Below are 25921 nucleotides of genomic sequence, written 5' to 3' on the forward strand. Positions count from 1 at the left end.
AATACTTTACACGGGTATTACTCTATACTCCGCCTTTGAAAAGGGCTCAGAAACTTCAACTGCCTCAAAGAGTTGCAGCCAGATTGCCGATGACTCACTTGTTAAAACAGCACCACTGGCTACCAGTCTATTTCCAGGCACAATTCAAAGTACAGCTTATGACCTATAAAGCCCCACAAGGCTTAGGTCCAAGCTATCTGCAAGACCATATTCCCTCACACAAACTGGCCTCTGTTTTGAGATCTTTGGAGGAAGGTCTTCTCTCAGTCCCACCGCCCTCACTGGCATGCTTGGTGGGAAGATGGTCCTTCTTGGTGGCTGCTCCCAGGCAACTTCAGAACATGGAGAAGCTAGACTGTCTCCCTCCTTGCTGTCCTTCTGCCTTTTTGTTCTAACAGGCTTTTGGGAATTGATTGCTTTTAATGAAAGGACAGGTGCCGTGCTATTTTTATTGTAATAGTCTGTATGTTTTAATAGATCATATATGTTTAATTAGAACCATAGAACTGTAGAGTTGAAAGGGACCCCAAGGTTCATCTAGTCCAACCCCCTGCAATGCAGGAATCTCAACATGCGGTTTCCCATCCAATTTGAAACCATACTAGACCTTGCTTAGCTTTGCAAATGTGCTAGCAGGTTTTTTTTCTGTACCACTAGGAGGGTGCCTAAATGTAATCATTAGATTTGTTTTTAATTATTGCTTTCCCTCTGTTTTTAACTACATTTTAGCTACATGATGCCTTGAGTCCCTGTCAAAGGAAAAGGCAGAATATAAATAAATATAATAATAGTAAGTTCTCCTTTCAGAAATCTCATTTTTCTTTTTCTTTGTGGAACCCCATCTGAGCCCTTTTCAAAGCGTGCACACACCATTTGCAGCTCCATTAGACCCACCCCCCTGTATCCCCAAATAGCAACCTCTTTATTCATATTTCACAAATTATAGTTTCCTTTTACTGTCCAGATGATAGATTCCTTCATATTAGATCAGATCAGCCTTTACTTCATCATATTAGACCCTTAATCTTTTGACAAACTGTACTTTGGCAGGCTACGTTCTTTCACCATATGGAACCACTTTCCCCTTATTTATCCCCTGCATTCACTTTGCCCCTTAAAATGATGACTGCATGTGGCCACTCAGCTCATAAATAGGAGTTAGGGAAACAGAGGTTAAACCACGGCCCCTGAAGGCTGGGTTTTGAGGGTGCAGAATGTGGAAAAAGTGGGCTAATCCACAAGCATGTGGTTTGTTACCATCACTTGAGGTATGAATGGATAAACCTAAAGCTTGCAGTTCTTGAGGGATAAGATGTGTTTTCTTCTGGTAAAACTGCTGTGCATCTTGGCTAGGAAAATGAGCCACTTCACTTCCTAGTGGCCAGAATGCAGGTATAGTACACTGTTATTATGGCTGACCTTAAAATGTTGGTAGATTCCACACATGCCAGGCTATCAAATAAGTATGCTTCGTTATGGTAAATGGCATAAAACTTCCACTTGTAGCCTCATCCAGTGTAACTCCATTAACACATTTCCCTGTCTCTTCTCTGTAAATGGATCTAGATTTTTTCTCTCTACCTGGTTAAACACAGCTGGGACCAGGGTTTGCAAATGCATTTGGGCACTTTTCAGATGGCAAGCACATACCAAGGAAGGGAAAACCTAAAGGAGGAGGATAGACACTGTTTAGAATCATAGAATCATAGAATCATAGAATCATAGAATCATAGAATCATAGAGTTGGAAGAGACCACAAGGGCCATCGAGTCCAACCCCCTGCCAAGCAGGAAACACCATCAGAGCACTCCTGACATATGGTTGTCAAGCCTCTGCTTAAAGACCTCCAAAGTAGGAGACTCCACCACACTCCTTGGCAGCAAATTCCACTGTCGAACAGCTCTTACTGTCAGGAAGTTCTTCCTAATGATTAGGTGGAATATTCTTTCTTGTAGTTTGGATCCATTGCTCCGTGTCCGCTTCTCCGGAGCAGCAGAAAACAACCTTTCTCCCTCCTCTATGTGACATCCTTTTATATATTTGAACATGGCTATCATATCACCCCTTAACCTCCTCTTCTCCAGGCTAAACATGCCCAGCTCCCTTAGCCGTTCCTCATAAGGCATCGTTTCCAGGCCCTTGACCATCTTGGTTGCCCTCCTCTGGACACGTTCCAGTTTGTCAGTGTCCTTCTTGAATTGTGGTGCCCAGAACTGGACACAGTACTCCAGGTGTGGTCTGACCAGAGCAGAATACAGTGGCACTATTACTTCCCTTGATCTAGATGCTATACTCCTATTGATGCAGCCCAGAATTGCATTGGCTATTTTAGCTGCCGCGTCACACTGTTGGCTCATGTCAAGTTTGTGGTCAACCAAGACTCCTAGATCCTTTTCACATGTACTGCTCTCAAGCCAGGTGTCACCCATCTTGTATTTGTGCCTCTCATTTTTTTTGCCCAAGTGCAATACTTTACATTTCTCCCTGTTAAAATTCATCTTGTTTATTTTTGCCCAGTTCTCTAATCTGTCAAGGTCGTTTTGAAGTGTGATCCTGTCCTCTGGGGTGTTAGCCACCCCTCCCAGTTTGGTGTCATCTGCAAATTTGATCAGGATGCCCTTGAGTCCATCATCCAAGTCGTTGATAAAGATGTTGAATAAGACCGGGCCCTAGACAGAACCCTGTGGCACCCCACTAGTCACTCTTCTCCAGGATGAAGAGGAACCATTGATGAGCACCCTTTGGGTTCGGTCAGTCAGCCAGTTACAAATCCACTGAGTGGTAGCATAGTCAAGACCGCATTTTACCAGCTTCTTTACAAGAATATCATGGGGCACCTTGTCAAATGCCTTGCTGAAATCAAGGTAGGCTACATCCACTGCGTTCCTTTCATCTACCAGGCTTGTAATTCTGTCAAAAAACGAGATCAGGTTAGTCTGACATGACTTATTTTTCAGAAATCCATGCTGACTATTGGTGATCACAGCATTCCTTTCTAGGTGCTCACAGACTGTTTGCTTAATGATCTGCTCCAGAATCTTCCCTGCTATTGATGTCAGACTGACTGGGCGGTAATTATTTGGGTCCTCTCTTTTCCCCTTTTTGAAAATAGGGACAACATTTGCCCTCCTCCAGTCTGCCGGGACTTCGCCTGTTCTCCAGGAACTCTCAAAGATGACTGCCAGTGGTTCTGAGATCACATCTGCCAGTTCTTTTAATACTCTTGGATGCAGTTCATCTGGCCCTGGAGACTTGAATACATCTAAACTAGCCAAATATTCTTGTACTATCTCCTTAGTTATTCTGGGCTGTGTTTCCTTTGCTGAATCATTTGCTCCAAATTCTTCAGGTCGGGCATTGTTTTCTTTATCGGAGAAGACTGAGGCAAAGAAGGCATTGAGTAGTTCAGCCCTTTCTGTGTCCCCTGTTTGCATTTCACCATCTTCTCCTCTGAGTGACCCCACAGTTTCTTTGTTCTTCCTTTTGCTACGAACATACCCATAAAAGCCTTTTTTGTTGCTTTTAACCTCTCTAGCAAGCCTGAGTTCATTCTGTGCTTTAGCTTTTCTGACTTTGTGTCTACATGTGCTGGCTATTTGTTTGAATTCCTCTTTGGTGGTTTCCCCCCTTTTCCATTTTTTGTACACATCCTTTTTTAATCTTAATTCAGTTAAAAGTTCTTTAGATAGCCACCCTGGCTTCTTTAGGCACCTTCCATGTTTCCGTCTCATTGGTATTGCCTGACGTTGTGCTTTTAGTATCTCCCTCTTAACAAACTCCCAGCCATCATGAACTCCCTTTCCTTTTAGTATTGTTGTCCATGGGATCTCACCCAGCACTTCCCTAAGTTTTATGAAGTCGGCTTTCTTAAAGTCAAGAAATTGAGTCCTAGTATGCTTGGCTGCTCCTTTCCGCTGTATAGTAAACTTCAGAAGAGCATGATCACTCGCGCCTAATGATCCTTCCACTTCTACCCCACTAACCAGGTCATCAACATTGGTTAGGACCAGATCTAAAATGGCTGTTCCTCTTGTTGCTTCTCCCACTTTCTGGACAATGAAGTTGTCTGCAAGGCCAGTGAGGAATCTGTTTGACCTTATGCTCTTGGCTGAGTTTGACGTCCAACAAATATCCGGGTAATTGAAGTCCCCCATTACTACTATCTCCCTTCCTTTTGCATGCTTGGCCATCTGTTCCAGGAAGGCATCATCTATGTCCTCCGTTTGGCTTGGGGATCTATAGTAAACTCCCACAATGAGGTCTCTGTTATTCTTCTCTCCCTTAATTTTGACCCAAATGCTCTCACTTTGGCTTTGAGGATCTCAATCTTGGATCTCTTCACAGGTATACACATCCCTGACATATAACGCCACTCCTCCTCCTTTCTTGTCTGGTCTGTTTCTCTGAAATAGATTGTATCCCCCCATTATTACATTCCAATCGTGGGACTTATCCCACCAGGTTTCAGTGATGCCTATTATGTCATATTTAGTTTGCTGTACCAAGAGCTCAAGCTCATCTTGTTTATTTCCCATGCTTTGCGCATTAGTGTACAGACATTGAAGTCCATTAATCATTCCCCCGTGTCTCTTATTTAAGGATTTTTTCCTCCCACCACTAGGTCCGTGTGCTGTTTTCTCCATTTGGTCTATGACATTTGGATGATCATCTTCATTAATTGATAGGCTCCTACCTTCAGGAGCACTGTCTCCCTCCCCCACATTAGTCAGTTTAAAGCCCTCCTGATGAGGTTTCTGAGATTTTTGGCAAAAACATTTCTCCCAACCGTTGTGAGGTGCAGCCCATCACTTGCCAGAAGTCCATCTTCAAGAAACTGTAGTCCGTGATCTAAGAATCCAAACCGTTCCTGTTTACACCATTTGCGAAGCCAGCTGTTCACTTCCACTATTTTCCCCTCTCTCCCTGGGCCACGTCGTTCAACTGGGAGGACAGATGAGATGACAATTTGTGCATTTAGTTGCTTCAATTTCCTGCCGAGAGCCTCGTAGTCTCTTTTGATCTTCTGGAGGCTATTGCTTGCAGTGTCATTGGTTCCCACATGAACCAAGAGGAAGGGGTATTTGTCAGTGGGTTTTATGATTCCTTGCAGTTGTTCAGTTACATCTTGGATCTTAGCCCCGGGGAGACAGCAAACTTCCCGAGACATCTTGTCAGGCCCACAGATCACTGCTTCTGTTCCCCTCAGTAGGGAATCCCCTATCACCACTACACGCCTCCTCTTGGGTTTGGTCGGGGTTCTTCCGTGAGCTGTCCGTTCCAAGGTCGCCTGCACATTCCCTGAGGACTGACTTTGCTGCTCGTCTTCATATACCTGATCGACTGTAATGAGGGAGAGATCCTCAAATGGAGTCTGCTCTTCGTCTTCCATGCTAGGGGAGAGGACCTCAAAGCGATTGTGTATTTCTAAGCAATCAGAGTGAACCCTGGGCCTCCTACTTCTTTGAGTCACGTTTCTCCATATATCTGGCTCCTGTGTTGGTGAACTAGACTCCTTCTCAGGGGAGTCCCCTGTCTCCTCCTTGGTGGAGACGGTGTGCTCTGTTGCTTCCAAGAAGAGCTCCAGCTCTCTAATTCTTTGGAGCGTAGCTAGACGTTCCTCCAGTTGCTGGACTTTGTCTTTTAAGAGAGCAATCAACATGCAATTGCTGCAGGTAAAGCTGCCTGCAACCTTTGGCAAGATGGCAAACATTGCGCAGGAATCGCAGGCGACTGCAGCTGTTCCCTCCCCTTCCATCTTGAGATCGTGTCGTTGGGGTTGGTTACAGAGGTCCTCCATCATAAAAAGCTTGAAGACAGGACAAATAACTTCCCCCACACAAAAAAACACCTAGATCTCCCCCCACAAACGTTTGAGACTAGCTCCCCTAAATCCAAAAGATGGATCTAACTGCGTGCGCCACTAGGCGCGCGCCGCTGCCCTGCAAACTCTGATAAGCTCCTCCCACAGCTAATCCCCTGCCTCAACAGAAACCCTGCCCCCTCTGACCTTTACACAGGGAAAACAGCTAATGAGCCACAAAGAAACACACACACACACAAGAAAACCCTTTTTGCTCCTTCTTCAACTGCTGCCCTGCAAACTCTGATAAGCTCCTCCCACAGCTAATCCCCTGCCTCAACAGAAACCCTGCCCCCTCTGACCTTTACACAGGGAAAACAGCTAATGAGCCACAAAGAAACACACACACACAAGAAAACCCTTTTTGCTCCTTCTTCAACTGCTGCCCTGCAAACTCTGATAAGCTCCTCCCACAGCTAATCCCCTGCCTCAACAGAAACCCTGCCCCCTCTGACCTTTACACAGGGAAAACAGCTAATGAGCCACAAAGAAACACACACACACAAGAAAACCCTTTTTGCTCCTTCTTCAACTGCTGCCCTGCAAACTCTGATAAGCTCCTCCCACAGCTAATCCCCTGCCTCAACAGAAACCCTGCCCCCTCTGACCTTTACACAGGGAAAACAGCTAATGAGCCACAAAGAAACACACACACACAAGAAAACCCTTTTTGCTCCTTCTTCAACTGCTGCCCTGCAAACTCTCAAATAGACAATAGAAACTCTGTTTTCTATTGTCGCTCCTACAATTCACTCAGAGTCAGGGGAAAAATGGTTTCCCTTCTGGTGATAGTCATACAGGATGTGTCCCTAATGTCAGAAGAAAACATCCCTTTTCGTAGGAGCATCCAGATCATGTTGCTGACTTGGCAGATCACCATACAATTTTTGATGGAGAAAAATTAGCTTGTCATTTGGAAAAGGCAACATAGTTTTGGTTGTCCTTCTCTACTCTTGATGGTGATTAGATCTACTGTGGATCTAGAATATTCCCTCTGCTATTAAATTGGTCATGTATTGTAGCTTTCAATTACATTTCCAGAGCAAACGGGAAGGCTAGTGCATAGTCAATGCTAGTTTAAGGGCATCCTGCAGGTTCAAAGTTTTCCCCAGTCAACACAATATGTCTCCTATCATTCCCAATTGCCAACAAAACATTTACAGCAGAAGAGTGATAGCAGAAGTGCTCGCTGCCACCACACCAAGGAGGCCACGAGTAGAAGGTCTCCCTCTCTGACCGCAGGCCGGAGTATCGAGAGGGGGCTCCAAGGCACCCTGTGCCTCAAGGGCCCTTTCTGGGAGCTTACGCTTCCACAACTATGGGTTACAGGAAGAAGCAGGAACTCAAGAACCCATCACCACTGTCACATTTGGGTCCAGACTCTTTTCATAAACAGAATATGTGGAAATTTAATAAAGGAACAAATGATCAGAGGTTCTACAAACCCCTCCCCACTCTTAAATACTGTAGGGTAGTAGCTCTTTCTTTTAACCTTATGTAGAAAAATGATTTAATTTCCTCATCAACACTAGCCTGAAAGGAGGCTGGGCTGTGCAGATAAATCAAGGGCAGCCAAACCCCCGAAGCTAGTGCTGATTGCTTGTTCCCACCATGAAACACGTGGGGGTTTCATATTTTATGTTATTATTAATTAAAAAAAAACAGCTTCAGGCATCATGAATTTACTTTCAGACTGTGAGCCTTTTCCTGAAAGACAATGCTTTCTTTATTAGATAACCATCTTAACTGATTCAATACTTGTGGTTCAGTCAATACAAGGTGAGGCTATTCAGTCTTCGACAAGTTTCAAACCAGCATAAACATCAACAGCTAAATCACCTTTTAAAACAAGATTGCGTGATTTCCTAGGGATATTCAGGGTCAAAATTTAGTGCTGAGCTTGGAATTAACAAGAAGCAAACAAACTCAGAGGGTGTGCTCACATGGACATTAATAATAATAGATTTTATTTATACCCTGCCCTCCCTGGCCAAGACTTGGCTCAGGGCGGCTAACACCAAATATATATACTGTAATACATTAAAAAAAACAAAATCAAATTGTTGTAAGCAAAAAATGGCTTATCTTCTGAGTTTACGCCAATAAAACTCAGAGACAAGAGGAGTTAGGAGTCCACGGTTGTTTATTGCAAAGCAATAGGTTACAGTGAAATCTTTTCACAAAACTGCAACCCCACCCAAGGGTCCAGGCAGGGGTATTTATAAGTTTCAAACAAAGCATTTCAATTTCCACCAATCATATACATCATTATCTCATTTCATGTTTAATACACATGCGCAATAAGCGTTGCTAACTAAACTTTGATTCTCACCGTGATCTGTTACATTGTGTTAGTATGCATGTTGGGAACCTGTGTTAGGTGTAGCCATTTGGACCATATATCAACTTATGTTCTAGCTTATGAGCTATATCTTCGTGATTTACTTATTAGCTGTCCTTCTGTCACAGTAGGGGACGGCATCTTGCAAAATCATCAGTTTCTTAAAGCAACAGGTTGTGTGTTCAGACCTTTAAACCTCCCCCTTAAATAAATTCAGACAAGACTCAAATTTTGGTTTGGTTTTTGGGAGAATTTAGACCACAACTTTATTGATTACATCAAGTGAGTGGTTGCATAGGCTCTGGTTCGACTAGCTCCCTGCACCGTTGCAGGTAGCGCTGACCCATGGCACCAGCATAGGTCAGCCGAGGGTGAACACCTGGATAAGTGTAAAGCTGGGAACAGGCTATCTCCGCCACCCAAATGCCCCCCTGGACTCAGGCACGGGCACAACCCCCTCACAGGGGTTGACCAAACCACCAATCCCTTGATTCCTTTAACGGAATACCCTTCACATAGGGATGGCCAGAGCATTCTCCCAACCCTATCACCTGAACCAGAGCCTTTCTGTCACACGAGCACCTGCACTCACCATCAGCCACTCATACCTGTAACCAATTCCTTAACCCCGCTGACACAGCGGTCAGCCACAAATCATTCCCAGTCACAGAGAGATGAACCCCATCAAGCCTGCAAAGAGACGCATTGCGAAAGGTAATGCCCGGGTGACGGATCACTGTCCTGCCCAAGGCAGAACTTTCTTGGCCACTGTGCTCTGCATGCGTCTCCTGGCCCTCTCAGTGGCAGTTGGGCAACAACTTTCTCTCCATTCACATCGCTGCAGGAGTTGTGACCAGAAAATTTTGAGTCCAGGAAGAGCTGCTTTTTAATTCACGCAAAGACACCAGTTTTAACAAAGTGGAAGTCTGCGCCACAGTATCCAGCTGGATTCCGAGGTAAGATAACCTTGGGACTGGGCCTTCAGTTTTATCAGCTGCCAAGGGAACGCCTAACTCTACCGTTAGGTCATCAAAAACCTGCAATAAAAGCAGGCATTCGTTCGAATCGGCTGCAGAACTTAATAAAAAAAATCATCGAGGTAATGGGTCACGCCCCTAAAAGATGTTTTGATATGCAAGGCCCAATCCAGAAATGTACTAAAGATTTTGAATGCTGCACAAGATATAGAGCAGCCCATAGGCATAGCCTTATCCACATAATAAGCTCCATCAAATTGGAACCCAAGCAACTTAAAGTCATGTGGATGCACAGGAAGTAGGCGGAAGGCAGCTTCCACATCGCACTTTCCCAAAGGAGCACCTTTCCCAAAACTCCTAATTAACTTGACCGCCTGGTCAAAGGTGACATAGAATCATAGAATCATAGAATCATAGAGCTGGAATAGACCACAAGGGCCATCGAGTCCAACCCCCTGCCAAGCAGGAAACACCATCAGAGCACTCCTGACATATGGTTGTCAAGCCTCTGCTTAAAGACCTCCAAAGTAGGAGACTCCACCACACTCCTTGGCAGCAAATTCCACTGTCGAACAGCTCTTACTGTCAGGAAGTTCTTCCTAATGTTTAGGTGGAATCTTCTTTCTTGTAGTTTGGATCCATTGCTCCATGTCCGCTTCTCTGGAGCAGCAAAAAACAACCTTTCTCCCTCCTCTATGTGACATCCTTTTATATATCTGAACATGGCTATCATATCACCCCTTAACCTCCTCTTCTCCAGGCTAAACATGCCCAGTTCCCTTAACCGTTCCTCATAAGGTATCGTTTCCAGGCCTTTGACCATTTTGGTTGCCCTCCTCTGGACACGTTCCAGTTTGTCAGTGTCCATCTTGAACTGTGGTGCCCAGAACTGGATGCAGTACTCCAGGTATTCTGCTCTGGTCAGACTCCACTGTATTCTGCTCTGGTCAGACCTCACCTAGAGTACTGTGTCCAGTTCTGGGCACCACAATTCAAGAGGGACGATGCCTTATGAGGAACAGCTAAGGGAGCTGGGCATGTTTAGCCTGGAGAAGAGGAGGTTAAGGGGTGATATGATAGCCATGTTCAAATATATAAAAGGATGTCACATAGAGAAGGGAGAAAGGTTGTTTTCTGCTGCTGCAGAGAAGCGTCAGGAGTGCTCTGATGGTGTTTCCTGCTTGGCAGGGGGTTGGACTCGATGGCCCTTGTGGTCTCTTCCAACTCTATGAATCTATGATTCTATGATTCTATGATTCTAGGTGAGGTCTGACCAGAGCAGAATACAGTGGCACTATTACTTCCCTTGATCTAGATGCTATACTCCTATTGATGTAGCCCAGAATTGCATTGGCTTTTTTAGCTGCCGCGTCACACTGTTGGCTCATGTCAAGTTTGTGGTCAACCAAGACTCCTAGATCCTTTTCACATGTACTGCTCTCAAGCCAGGTGTCCCCCATCTTGTATTTGTGCCTCTCATATTTTTTTGCCCAAGTGCAATACTTTACATTTCTCCCTGTTAAAAATCATCTTGCTTGTTTTGGCCCAGTTCTCTAATCTGTCAAGGTCGTTTTGAAGTGTGATCCTGTCCTCTGGGGTGTTAGCCACCCCTCCCAGTTTGGTGTCATCTGCAAATTTGATCAGGATGCCCTTGAGTCCATCATCCAAGACGTTGATAAAGATGTTGAATAAGACTGGGCCCAAGACAGAACCCTGTGGCACCCCACTAGTCACTCTTCTCCAGAATGAAGAGGAACCATTGATGAGCACCCTTTGGGTTCGGTCAGTCAGCTAGTTACAAATCCACTGAGTGGTAGCAGAGTCAAGACCGCATTTTACCAGCTTCTTTACAAGAATATCATGGGGCACCTTGTCGAATGCCTTGCTGAAATCAAGGTAGGCTACATCCACTGCGTTCCCCTCATCTACCAGGCTTGTAATTCTGTCAAAAAACGAGATCAGGTTAGTCTGACATGACTTATTTTTCAGAAATCCATGCTGACTATTGGTGATCACAGAATTCCTTTCTAGGTGCTCACAGGCTGTTTGTTTAATGATCTGCTTACTTTTTAGGAGGGAAAAAGTGAGTCTTATAGAGCAAAAAATACGGTATTTTGTAGACAAATGGCTCACAGGAGAGTCCCAGTGTGTCTCATTGTGTCCATCTTGTGGGTTCTGCACTCGTCAACTTGTGATTTTAATGTGTTTTTTGTTATACGCATTGAATTGTATACACTGGTGTTATCTGTAGAACCAAGATGAAGCAGTATCGCTGCTGAGATGCTGAGTCACATTCCCTTCCTCACAAGAAAGCCAAGTCTGCACTTACCTGAGAGTAAGCTCCATTAAACATAAACTTACTTGTGAGCAGATATAAATACTATTGTCATGTAAATTAACTGTATTGTGAATTCTTAATGAGTGCCTGGACCTCAGCTCCTGCACAAGATATATCCCCACGGCTTTTCAGAATTTTCACATTTTGCATTTGCTCTTATTCTTAGCAATATTTGCACAAAATAACTTGCAGCCAGTACCTTCTGCAGGTATCTCAGGTGAACCCACCTCGGGTAAGATGCATCTTGGGTGTAGGATGAAGGAAGGGCAAACTCAGGACCACTTCCCTTGGGCAGCTAAGTACGAGTCCACCCCCTTTGCCCCCCCCTTGGTCTACATCCTGAACCAAACTGTAGACCAAAGGGTTAACTGATTATGCTGTATTTGTGTCAATGTGTTTATTCAAGGATATTCAAACTATCAGACTGAATCACTGAACATTGAAAACACAATTACAATGGAGCAAGACCTTCATATTTAACATACTGGGACTTCATTCTGAGTAAATGTACAAATGATTGCATGGCACAGATCTAAGTATATAAAAGTTTATACATTGTATTTTGGATATTTTTCCAAGCACTGATTTATGCAAACATTTGCGTTGTATGCTTAGGTTTTCATAACTTCTGAAATACCAGAACTCAAGATCCGCCAATGAAATTGAAAGGAACCAGTAGATTTTGAAGAAAACAGACTTCTTCAAATAGCACATATCCATAGCTGTCAACTTTTCCCTTTTCTTGTGAGGAATCCTATTCAGAATAAGGGAATTTCCCTTTTAAAAAGGGAAACGTTGACAGCTATGCACATACCATGTGTTGTAGACCACTGGCTTACCCACCCTTTGGAAGGTGATAAGACAAAGTAGGGTTTGAGACCGAAAGTCATTTCCCCCCCCACCCCCCACTTCAGCCTGGGAATCTGGAGGCTCCATATAGTAATCTGGGCTAAATATTCATGGATGGACACTGCATTCTCCAAGTTGGGAAATGGTCTACCTCTAAATAGGCTGGAAGAGGAGAGACAAAGAACAAAAAAAGGGTCCTTGGCCTCACATCCTGCTTTTAGGCTTCCTGGTGCCTCTCACTGCTCTTGTGGGAAGTAGGATGCTTGAATAGGTGGACTTCTGGCTTTAACCAGCCCAGTTGCTCTCATTTTCTAAGGCGCTGCTGTGCCCTTTAAAACATTATTGTTTATTTCTGGTTGGCTGAGTCCAGGTTTATACTAACCTGTGAGCACAGCTCATCTCTTCAAGAATCCAAGCAAACTCCTTTATCCTGAAGCAGCAAGATTTTTATTTGCATACATAGCAACTGATAGAAAAATAAAGCATTTTTGCCACACTCTTCAGTCCATGAAGAGTCCCAGGGTGGATTACAAATATCAGTAATAAGGCAAATCATAATCAATAATAAAATTTAAACATTCTAAAATCTCTTTTCCACACACTATTTTCCCTTTGCACAGAAGTCAAACACAAACCTTAACATAACAGCAGCAGACCTCCCCACAATGCCATGTAATCTGCCTGAGTTGCCCTTCTGTCAACAGAAAGGAGTGGGGCTGGTTATTAGGGGGTAAAGGTAAAGGTAAAGGGACCCCCCTGACCATTAGGTCCAGTCGTGACCGACTCTGGGGTTGTGGCGCTCATCTCGCTTTATTGGCCAAGGGAACTGGCGTACAGCTTCCGGGTCATGTGGCAAGAATGACTAAGCCGCTTTTGGCAAACCAGAGCAGCTCATGGAAACGCCGTTTACCTTCCCACTAGAGCGGTACCTATTTATCTAAGCACTTTATTACCTATTTATCAAAAGCACTTTGAGGTGCTTTTGAACTGCTAGGTTGGCAGGAGCAGGGACCGAGCAACGGGAGCTCACCCCGTTGCGGGGGTTCAAACCGCCGACCTTCTGATCGGCAAGTCCTAGGCTCTGTGGTTTAACCCACAGCACCACCCGCGTCCCGGTTATTAGGGGGAAGTTGCAGTAATATACAGAGTCCACACATTTTTTTTATTTCCCAGAGACACTTTGTGCCAAAGCCGTATTTTCTGGTTGGGATTGGCCGCTAAGTGGTGCAGAGAGCTAATTGGCCAGAGAACAGGAAATTGATATAAACGCCTCCAGGAACATCTCTAAGTTCAAATGGAAATGCTTTAGTGTTTTGTTTTGTTTATTTCAAAAAATATAAATTGCTTGATTGTAAAAAAAGAAAATGCCAAGTATAAAATGTGTGTGTGGAATGTGTGGCTTTAAGATTTTTTGTGGGGGGGGGCAGTTTAAATTGCTTGACATTAGCTTTTGTGGAAGAGATTCCACTTCATTTATCAGAAGCTGAATTAAATTGCTTAGGGGTGGTGGGATAGAGAGACACAGACCCAAAAATTTACAATCTATAAGGCTGTATTATATTACTTACTAATGTACATAGTTTTCTCCAGTCTGACCAATTGTTGCCACATGGCCTGGACATATTACAGATATTCCATGGACTAGTAAATGACATACAAAGTGTATGCTATCTTCTGGTATTGAAACAACTCACAAATCACAGCTCTGCTTTCAGTCATTAGCTAGGTAGGAGCAACCAGGTTGGCTCATCTGCCTGCACATTTTGCTTCCTAACTTTCTTTATAGGATATCAATTGACTTAAAAAATAATTAATGAAAGCTCAAAGTGTGGACCTTCTTGTAGGGACAGGCCATTGTGAAATTACGGTACTCTAATCATTCAGCATTATAATCCAGCCATGCATGTATTCAGTGTCGTCGTCCCCCAAGAAAAATAGGTGCCAGAACTCACCAGGAATGTCAGGGAACTGCCATCGGAGGGACAGGTGGTGGAAGGGCTCACGGAGGTTGGGAGAGACCCAGCAGCTGAAGCAGGAACCAGCAGGGGGAGAGGTGGGTCTCTGAGGGAAAGCGAGCAAGAGGGAGGGCTCAGGGACACGTCCAGTGAGAACAGTGGGGAGGTGTCTGGACCTCCCATAGGGAGACCCACTCCTCGCCGGAAACTGTCACGCCGCGAGTCCAGAAGACGTGTTTCCATTAAGGAGCTTTTATGTTGGAAGCGATTCCGAAAGCAACCACTGTCGGAATCTGCCAGTGACTAGAGGAGCCATGTCTGAGGGGCTCCGTCACAGACAGAGGTTTGTGGACTTGAACAAACTCTGAGGGACTACGATTTTACACACAAGCAGCTCATCATCCCTTCACAGCATTCCGACAGTCTTTGTAAGCAGCTTGTGCAGGAGAAGGCATCATGAGCGACCCAGCCGGAACCGGAGAAGCAGGAGCGGGAGCGAGTCCAAGCCTGGAAGAAAGGTACCAGGTGTTGGAAGTCCAGCTAGTGCTGCAGACGGCGAGGCTCGAGGAGAGGAGGGCTCAAGATGCAGAGAAGGGGAAAACCACCCCGCTCGCCAGAAAGGTACCAGGATTGGTGCAGAAGTTTGGGGGGGAGCCCAAGGACTATCATGCCTTTCGGACAGAGATGCAATATGCCCTCAATCTGCAGTTTGATGAATTCCCTGACGAGGAATCGCGAGTGGCTTTCGTGATTGGGCATCTTGAGAAGGGGGCGAGAGACTGGGTTAGACCCCTGATGGCAGCGAATAATGACATCCTAAAGGACACGAGGAAGTTCTTTCGCGCCATGGATCTGATGTTTTCCAGCGATATTGAGCAGGGAGTGGTGCGCAGACAGCTAATGGCTTGCAAACAGGGGAGCCGATCTGTCCGTGAGTACTGGACTGAGTTCACCATGCTGGTTCACAGATTGGGGTGGGACTTATCGGCGGAACCCATTCAAATGCTATTTGAAGAAGGGCTTGCTTCGGCTGTGAAAGACGAACTTTCCCAGGGTCCCAGGGCGGATTCTATGGACCAGCTGACCAAATCTGTGCTGACCATAGGAGCGCGCCAGGAGGTGAGAGCCTTGGAGAGGCGGGAAGGGAAGGGGGAACGTTGGAAGGAGTTCCGCATTCCAGACATTCCAGAGCCAACTTTCCCGCCGGCAGAGCCGATGGAAATCGGAACAGCGCGCGCGCGCGCAGTTTCAAAGCCCAGTGAGGGGGGAAAGAAGGAGGGAAAAGGCGCCCGGAAATGCTATCTCTGCCAACAGCCAGGTCACTTTGCCAGAGTCTGCCCCCAGAGGAAGGAATGGCAAGGGATGGTGGGAGCTGTTGAGGGAAGAGAGGAAGAAATACCGGAGCAAGTAAAAGCCAACGCCTGGCTGCCACCATCGGGGCACAGCAGCCAGGCCAAAGAGCAGTGAAAGTGCCCACGCCAGAACCTCTGAAACCCGCCCAAGTGATAGAAGTGTCGCTAGAGCTGCCAAACGGACACCCTCTAAAGATAAAGGCGCTGTTGGACTCAGGCAGCTCCTGCAATTTCATGAGCAAGGAGTTTGCAGCTGAACACCAGATACAGACCATCCCTTTAAGCAACCCCCTGCAGGTGACCACGATCGATGGCAGGGAGTTGTTGGGAGGAGAAGTCGGCTTGCAGACCGTCCCAATGATAATGAAGGTGGCAAGGCACACCGAACTGATAGCGTTTAATGTGGCCACCTTGGGAGGTGCTCCCATTATTTTGGGGATGAGCTGGCTAGCGTTACATGATCCGCTGGTGGGCTGGCATCAGAGAGTGGTTTCCTTTGGTTCAGCACATTGCTTAGAACACTGCAAAGAGGGAAAGGGTTCAGCAGGGGCCCAAGCCACCCTAGCAGGGACTGAAGTAACGGAGAAAGTGAAGGTACCACGACAATACGCAGATCTCCGCGACGTCTTCAGCAAAAGGGAAGCTGACCAACTACCCCCGCATAGACCCTTTGACTGTCAAATCAATTTACTCCCTGGGGCACAGCTCCCAGTAGGCAAGTTGTATGCCATGTCAGACAGGGAGATGTTAGAACTAAGGGAGTTCATTGACAAAAATCTGAAGAGGGGTTTCATCCGAGAGTCCAGAGCGGTGGGAGGCAGCCCAGTGTTTTTTGTGGATAAAAAAAACACGGACAAGCCGAGGCTGGTGTGTGACTTCAGGGCTTTAAACGCAGTGTCAGAACCAGTGGCCTTCCCTATGCCCAGAATTGACGACATTTTGACAAGGGTGCGGAAGGGAAAGATTTTTACAAAGCTGGACCTAAGGGGGGCGTATAACCTGATACGTATAAGGAAGGGGGATGAATGGAAAACCACCATGTTCACCCCTTTGGGGGCATTTGAATATTTAGTTATGCCCTTCGGCCTACAAGCAGGCTCTGCGTGCTTTCAATCGTTTATGAACCACGTACTGGGGCCTTTGCTTTACAAGAATTGTGTGGCCTTCCTAGATGACGTGTTGGTGTATTCTGAGAATGAGGAGCAGCATGTGAGAGACGTCAGAGAAGTGTTGAGCAGGCTGCAAGCCAACCAGCTGTGGGTGAAACTGGAGAAGTGTCAGTTTCATACCAAGGAGGTGGAATTCCTGGGGTATTGCCTATCAGACAAGGGATTGGCCATGGATACCGGCAAGGTCCAGGCAGTGCTGGAATGGAAAACACCCAAAACAAAGAAGGATGTGCAGAGGTTCCTAGGGTTTGGGAACTTCTATCGTAAGTTCATCCGAAACTTTGCCCACCTGACGGCGCCCATTACGGACTGTCTCAGCAGTAAGAAGAAATTCGTTTGGACTGAGGAGGCGGAGCGAGCATTTGAGGAACTAAAAAGGGCCTTCGCCTCTGAAGAACAACTCCTGCATGTGGATTTACAAAAACCGATGAGAGTAGAAACTGACGCATCAGACAGAGCGATCGGGGCGGTGCTTCTGCAGCCAGGGAAGGAGGAGTCAGAGTGGAGGGAGGGAGACAAACCTGGAGGTTTTGAGGAGAGAAACGGGGCGTTGTATTACAAGGGAGCACTGTATGTACCTGAAGGAGAGTTGAGGGCGAAGGTACTCAAGCAGCTGCACGATAGCCCCACAGCGGGGCATTTTGGGCAACACAAAACCATGTGGCTGGTTACCAGGGAATTTTGGTGGCCCAAGGTCAGGGAAGATGTGCGGGAGTATGTGAGAGGTTGTGATCAATGCCAGCGAGCCAAATGGGAGAGGCGGGCGCCGGCGGGGTTATTAGAACCGCTACCCACACCTGAAAGACCATGGGAAGCAGTGTCAATAGATTTCATGACTGATCTGCCAAAGTCCAGAGGGAAAACAGCCATCATGGTTGTGGTAGACCTGTTAACCAAAATGGGCCACTTTATAGCCTGCTCACATGCTGTCACGGCAGAAGAAACAGCGAAATTGTTTGTAGAAAATGTGTTTAGGTTGCATGGCGCCCCCTTGAGGGTGGTTTCAGACCGAGGGAAACAATTTACTTCCAGGTTCTGGAGGAAGCTCATGAGCTTACTGCATGTAGAGGTCAATTTTTTGACTGCCCGGCATCCTGAAACCAACGGGCAGGCGGAAAGAGCCAATGGCATCCTCCAGCAATATCTGAGGTGTTATGTCAATGACAGAGAGAATGATTGGGTGGAGAAGCTGGCGTTGGCGGAATTTGCCTACAACAATGCGGAGAACGTGTCCACAGGGATGAGCCCCTTTTTGGCTAATTACGGGTGCCATCCCAGGGCTTTCCCAGGGGGGGGGGGAAGGGGAGAGATGGAGCGTCCCGGCTGCCGAACAGTTCGTAGAAGAAATGGAAGCGATCCATCGCCAGCTCCAACTTAACTTAAACAGGGCCAAGGAGGAATATAAGAGGCAGGCAGACAAAAACAGAAGAGAAGGTGAAACCATTAGGGTGGGGGACCAGGTGTGGCTGTCAACCCAAGGGCTACCATTCAAAGGGGGTTGTAAGAAGTTAAGACCTAAAAGATTGGGCCCATTTGAAGTCACACAACAGGTCAACCCAGTGGCTTTCAGACTCCGGTTACTGAACCACATGAAGCTGCACCCAGTTTTCCACAGGTCGTTGCTGTCACCGTATAAAGGGGAGAGAGAAGGGAGGTTCACACGGGGACCAGCAATGGAGGAAAGGGAACACAGCAACCATGTGGCGGAGATCCTCGATTCCAGGTGGAAGGGAGATCAAGTGGAGTATTTGGTAATGTGGGAAGGGGAACCGGAGTCGGAAAACACCTGGGTCATGGCAGAGGATGTCAATGACGAGTTCTTAATAGAAACTTTTCATCAGAGGTTCCCATGTAAACCTCAGCCTGTAGCGAGGTTCCGGAGGGAATACTTTGCAACCACAGATGAGGAGGAGGAGTTGGAGGGGTTCACAGATTCCGAGGAGGAGGAGGATTCAGCGACCCGGAAAGGCAATAGATGGAGGGAAATGTTCGAGACGTCTGAAGATGAAGAGGATTCTTTTCGGGGTTTTACCTCCTCACCGCCCAGAGGAGAGGGAACGGGAGGGGGTGAAGGGGGCCCTGGAGGGGAGGTGGATGTCAGGGAACTGCCATCGGAGGAACATGTGGTGGAAGGGCTCACGGAGGTTGGGAGAGACCCAGCAGCTGAAGCAGGAACCAGCAGGGGGAGAGGTGGGTCTCTGAGGGAAAGCGAGCAAGAGGGAGGGCTCAGGGAAACGTCCAGCGAGAACAGTGGGGAGGTTTCTGGACCTCCCATAGGGAGACCCACTCCTCGCCGGAAACTGTCATGCCGCGAGTCCAGAAGACGTGTGTCAGGGCTGCCTCAGGTCTCAGCTCACAAAAGACCAACGCCAAGCTCTTCTTATATACAAGGATGTTTATTGCAGTTCATTATTGGTTCCACAACCGAGGCGTGCAGCCCCGCGTCTCTTTCCCCTAGACATTTGAAGTCCCCTCTGAATCGGTCCCTCCCCTACACCAGTTTAATAAGCTAACGCTGCTCCACCTTTTTCTCTCTTTCCTTTTCCGCAGGGTCTTTCTGCCCGCCGGGGTTCCCCCCCTCCTGCTTTCTCCTGAAGCGGAGTCTCCAGACTGCTCCTGCCCCCTCCTGCGGGCTTTGGGTCCTGGCCCCTCCTCCTCCGGGCTCCCTGTTCTCCCGCGCGCCTCCTCATTTGAACTTGGCGCGCGCGCCCAACTTCTGACCTTCCTTTTGACAGTTATGCTACTCTGCTCACTGCCTTCCTCCCCTTCCGGGAGAACGGCTTGCTCTGATCCCTCCCCTTTCTCTGTCGCCGGAGCTGCTCCCTCTGACACACTGGAACCTCCCCCTCCCTCGCTGCGCTCTGGTGGGGAGGCTGGCCCTGATTCCCAGCTGCCGCTTTGGGGTCCCCTGCTGGCCCCCCACTCCTGACACTTTCCACCCGGGGCTCCCCTTGCCCTTACCACAGGCGCCCCTTTCTGGGAATCATCTGATTCGCTGGAGAGACTCATGGAATCCCCTGCGTCATTGCTATCCTCTTCCTCGCTCTCCTGGGATTCCTCTCCATCGCTCTCCATTTCCTGCCTTCCCTGTGCCTCTGTCCCTGTACCCCTGACATCCATCCCCCCCTCGAAGCCCCCCTTCCCCCCTCCCGCTGTTCGGGTGCAGGGTCCGGAAGCTCCTCAGTCGCTGGGGTAGATCTTGGATACAGTTCATCGACGTCAATCGTCTCTGCTTCCAGCTCATTGCATGTGTGCTCGAAACCAAGGTCCTCTCCTAACACGCCCATGTCCTCCCCTCCCCCTGTCTCTTCGGACGTTGCTGTTTGCCAGGGGCCCCTCAGCAATCTCCTGCGCCACTCATCCTCTGGTTGGTCGTCCCACCAGTAAGAGCGATCCGTGTCCACCCCCGAGCACGATCCCCTCGGAGGACTCGATTCTGGCGTGGTCTCCTCTGCTGAGGAGAACCCCCGGAAGGTGCTGCCTGAAAGCGTGGGCGTAAAAAGCCAGTCGTCAAAAAATTCCGCTGGCATGGGTCTGTGTGGGAAGAGTGCATGGAACTCGTCCTTAAGAAGGGGTTCCTCCAGAGCATAGCCCGGCACCCAACTGTTGGCACTGGCCGGGGTACCCTCTCTGGCGAGGAGGTATTCTACTCCCTCCTCCCCCCATCTCGAGTCCAGAATTTCCGTGACCTCGTTGAGTGTCTCGGCCTTCGGTGACTCCCCCCCCCCTTGGGGACTCCCTGCGTGGGTCCGGTGCCGTCCCTGGCTCCTGAAACCTGTGTGGGGCTTTGTAGGGCGTAAGCACCGACCTATGAAAGACCGGGTGCATTCGGGAACCTTCTGGGAGGGTCAACTGATAAGCTACGGGGTTGATCTTGGCCTCAACTTGGTATGGCCCCAGCTGTCTGTTCCCTAGCTTCTTCTTGGCTAACGACTTGGTAGGCGCCGCCTGGGCTGCCAACCATACCCAGTCCCCCACCTGTATGTCTTCCCCTGCCCTCCTGTGCCTGTCTGCCTGCACCTTGTAGGCATGTTTAGCCAGCTCTGAGTGCTGTCGGAGCTCCTCGTGGACCTCCTGCAATTCTGCGGCCAAATGCTCCGCTCCCTGCGTCGCTCCCTGCACCGTCGTCTCCACTCTCGGAAAGGTTCTGGGATGCCGCCCATTGTTGGCGAAGAACGGTGTCACCCCCGTTGACGCGTGCTTCGTGTTGTTGTAGGCAAACTCGGCCATCGGCAAGTAGTCCACCCAAGTTGCAGGCTTCTGATTGGCGTAACAGCGCAGGTACTGCTGCATGATGGCGTTGACCCTCTCCGCTTGGCCGTTGGTCTGCGGGTGTCTCGCCGACACTAAGTTGATCTTGACATTCAGGATACCCAGGAGCTTCTGCCAAAAACTGGAAACGAACTGGCGACCACGGTCGGACAGGATGGATCGCGGCAAGCCGTGCACCCTGAACACGTGGTCTATGAACAGTTTGGCGGTCTGCTCCGCTGCCGCCACCTTCGCGCAAGGAATGAAATGCGCCATCTTGGTGAACAGGTCTACAACCACAAGCACCGCCGTCTTGCCTCGCAAACTGGGCAGATCAGTGACAAAGTCCAGCGCCACCCTCTCCCACGGTTGCAGTGGCGTTTCCAACGGTTCCAGCAGTCCCACTGGCTTCTGGTGCACTGGCTTGGACCTCTGGCAAGTGTCACACCTGGCGACGTAGTCCGCGACCTCCCCTCGCATCTGGGGCCACCAAAAGTCTCTGGCCACTAATTCCGCCGTCTCTTCCTTGCCGAAGTGGCCAGCGCTGGGTGCGTCGTGCAATTGCTGCAGAACCTTCGCGCGGAGATCGTCTCCCGGAACGTAGAGAGCACCTTTACGGGTTAGCAGGCCGTCGCGTATCTGGAACTCGTCGCCCCTCACTGTGCCTCTCAGCACCTCTTCCATCTTGGACTGTGCGAACGGATCCGTCTTCAGCGCGCGACGCACCGCCTCCAGGTCCATGGCAGCTGAAGCGCACGCCCACGCCTGCGGTGCAAAAATGTGCTTGGCTGCCACCGGTGCCGCTTCCTCGAGATACTGCGGTTTCCTGGAGAGTGCATCTGCTATGACACTGTTGTCGCCTGGGATGTACTCAATCCTGAAATCGAAGTCCACAAAGAACTCTGCCCAGCGTATGTGCCTCTGGCTCTGTAGCTTCGCCGTGCGCCAGTACTCTAGGTTCTTGTGGTCCGTGCGGACCTGCACGGTGTGCTTGGCTCCGATGAGGAAGTGCCTCCACGCCTTGAAAGCCGCGTGGATGGCCAGCAACTCCCTGTCCCAGATGGTGTAGTTCTGTTCCGACTTGCTGAGCTTCCAGGAGTAGAAAGCGCAGGGCCTCCAGTTCCCCTGCGGGTCTTCCTGTAAAAGGACGGCCCCCACCTCTCTGTCAGATGCGTCAGTCTCAGCTCTCATGGGCCTGCCGGGATTCACGTGTAGCAGCTGTTCTTCGGACGCGAAGAGACTCTTAAGTCTCCGGAAGGACTGCTCCGCCTGGTCCGTCCAGGTGAACTTCTTCTTCTTGGAGCTGAGAGTGTCCGTGATAGCTGCCGTCTCCCTGGCGAAACCCCTGATGAACTTGCAGTAAAAATTGGCGAAGCCGACGAACCTTTGGACCTCCTTCCGATTTCGCGGGCTTTTCCAGTCCAGCACCGCGCGGACCTTGGCGCTGTCCATGGCAAGTCCCCTGTCTGACAGCCTATAGCCTAGAAAATAACACCTCCGTCACGTCGAATTGGCACTTCTCCAGCTTGGCGTAGAGCCTGTGCTCCCGTAGCCTCTGCAGGACCTCCTTAACGTCGCTCTCGTGAGCTTCCGGCGATTCCGAGATGATCAGAATGTCGTCGAGGAAACATACACACTTCTTGTAGAGGAGTCCCGCTAGCACGTGGTGCATAAAAGCTTGGAAATAGTGGGAGCCATTCTGGAGACCAAACGGCATAACTCTGTATTCGTAGGTGCCCAACGGCGTGAACATGGCCGTCTTCCACTCATCACCCTCTCGCACGCGTATGAGATTGTAAGCTCCGCGGAGATCCAACTTGGTGAAGATCTTTCCTTTCCGCACCGTCGCGAGCAGGTCGTCAATCTTGGGCATGGGAAAGGCCGCGAGCTTAGTCTTAGAGTTTATGAATCTAAAGTCCACTATCAGTCTTTTTTGGGGCGTGTCCTTCTTCACGAAAAACACAGGACTGCCCCCTACAGCCTTTAATTCTCGGATGAATCCCCGCTGCAGGTTATGATCTGTGAACTCCCTGAGCTCCTGCAGCTCCTCCTCGGACATGGAATACAGCTTCACAGGTGGCAGCGTTGTCCCTGGCAAGAGGTCAATAGCGCAATCGTAGGGCCGGTGAGGTGGCAACTGGTCTGCCTCCTTTTCGCAGAAAACCTCCAAAAACCCCTTGTACTTGAGGGGTACTGCTTGCGCCATGCTGAGACTTAGCTGCTGCCCCTCCTCCTGGCCTTCCTCCTCCTGAGCGATCTGGATGCAATGCTGCGTGCAATAGGACGAGCCGAAAGTGAGCTGCCGCTGGTACCACGCCATGGTTGGGCTGTGCCTATCCAGCCAACTCATGCCTAACACTACAGGCGTGTCTGACAGGCGGGTGACGTTGAAACTGATGACTTCTCGGTGATTGCCAATCTGCATTACCATGGGTGGCGTCTGTTGTACCACCTGCCCACCCAGCAGCTTCCTGCCATCCACTGTGACGACATCCAATGGCAGTGTGGCTGGTAGGAGCTCTATGCGATGCTGCTTGACGAAATGCACCCCCACGAAGTCTGCGTTGCTTCCACTGTCAATTGTAATGGGAACTTCCAGGGTGCGTCCATCAGGCAGCTGGAGAGTTGCAGTGAGTTGCACCACTGGCTTGGGTGGCAGGGGGTCTGTATGCTGCAAAAGCGCTGGGGACTGCCTTACTGACTCGCCTGGCTGTGCCCCAGCATTTCTGCTTCCAGCCAGGCATTCCCGTTTCCCTGAAAGTGCTCTTCATGTTGTGCTGCTGCAGTTACTGTTGCTAAAGCTGCAGTGTGCTTTTGGAGCCTCTGGGGACACTCTTTGGCCATGTGCATCGCACTGTCACAGATGTAACACTTCCTGTTCCCTCTAGGAGGCTTCACCTTGACTGCTCCGGACGCTGGGGCTCCGGCAGCTGACTGAGCCTTAGCACCACCAAGTTCCATTGGCTCCTCCCCTGCTTGCAGCTGAGGTGAGGGACGCGTACGTCCTAGATCCTTGGGAAAGAAAGGAGGCGCTCTAGATGGCGTGTGAAGCTGGCTACCCTCCTCATTGCGCCAAGGGCGTTCTTCGTGGCGCAATCCAATGGCGAGCGCCCGCTGCACAACTTCTGCTAGGGTTTGAGGTCTGTCCCCCCTTGCCAAGTCATCCTTCACAGGGCCAGACAACCCCTCCCAAAACAAGTCTCTTACTGCCAGGGAGTCTTTCTCCCACCTCAGTACATTCAGCAAGGCGAAAAACCTAGCATGGTACTGACGTACTGTAGCCTTCCCTTGCCTTAAACCATGCATCTCTCTGCGTGCTACATCCACATCCATGGTAGATTGGAAGCAAGCGTCCATGGCTTTGATAAATTCATCGGAGTCCCTCCGAGCAGGACAATCTTCGCGCCACAGATTGCGCAGCCAAGCCCTCGCTTCCCCATGCAAGTGGGACACAATGAAACCCACCTTCTCCTCCTCATCCTTAAAGTCGTCGCGAAGCAAATGCAACGCATATTCGACGTCTGCTCGAAAACTGGGGTACTGCTTCAGGTTGCCATCGAAGTGGGCTACCAAGTTGCCTCCCCTTCTGCCCACTCCTATGCCTGCAGATCTGGACCCTGGGAACCCCACTTGGCATGCATGATCCCACCTGGCTTGCAGATCTTGGCACCGCTTTTCCGCCTCTTCCCCCTTCTTCTGGGAGACCACTACCTCAGTGGTAAGCTGGGAGACTGCGTTGCGTAGCTCAGCTATCTGCTGCTCCATACTCATGACTGCCAAACTTCGTGAGCTTTGCAAAAAAATTTTTTGCGTACTTTTGGGAGGGGACTTACTGTCAGGGCTGCCTCAGGTCTCAGCTCACAAAAGACCAACGCCAAGCTCTTCTTATATACAAGGATGTTTATTGCAGTTCATTATTGCTTCCACAACCGAGGCGTGCAGCCCCGCGTCTCTTTCCCGTAGACATTTGAAGTCCCCTCTGAATCGGTCCCTCCCCTACACCAGTTTAATAAGTTAACGCTGTTCCACCTTTTTCTCTCTTTCCTTTTCCGCAGGGTCTTTCTGCCCGCTGGGGTTCCCCCCCCTCCTGCTTTCTCCTGAAGCGGATTCTCCAGACTGCTACTGCCCCCTCCTGCGGGCTTTGGGTCCTGGCCCCTCCTCCCCCGGGCTCCCTGTTCTCCCGCGCGCCTCCTCATTTGAACTTGGCGCGCGCGCCCAACTTCTGACCTTCCTTTTGACAGTTATGCTACTCCCCTCACTGCTTTCATCCCCTTCCGGGAGAACGGCTTGCTCTGATCCCTCCCCTTTCTCTGTCGCCGGAGTTGCTCCCTCTGACACACTGGAACCTCCCCCTCCCTCGCTGCGCTCTGGTGGGGAGGCTGGCCCTGATTCCCAGCTGCCGCTTTGGGGTCCCCTGCTGGCCCCCCGCTCCTGACACTTTCCCCCCCGGGGCTCCCCTTGCCCTTACCACAGGCGCCCCTTTCTGGGAATCCTCTGATTCGCTGGAGAGACTCATGGAATCCCCTGCGTCATTGCTATCCTCTTCCTCGCTCTCCTGGGATTCCTCTCCATCGCTCTCCATTTCCTGCCTTCCCTGTGCCTCTGTCCCTGTACCCCTGACAACGTGTTTCCGTTAAGGAGCTTTTATGTTGGAAGCGATTCCAAAAGCAACCACTGTCGGAATCTACCAGTGACTAGAGGAGCCATGTCTGAGGGGCTCCGTCACAGACAGAGGTTTGTGGACTTGAACAAACTCTGAGGGACTACAATTTTATGCACAAGCAGCTCATCATCCCTTCACAAGGAAGTTGTTACAGTAAGTCACCAGG

This window comes from Podarcis vaucheri, assembly GCF_965113315.1.
Source record: "Podarcis vaucheri genome assembly, chromosome: 5".
Classification (NCBI taxonomy): Eukaryota; Metazoa; Chordata; class Lepidosauria; order Squamata; family Lacertidae; genus Podarcis; species Podarcis vaucheri.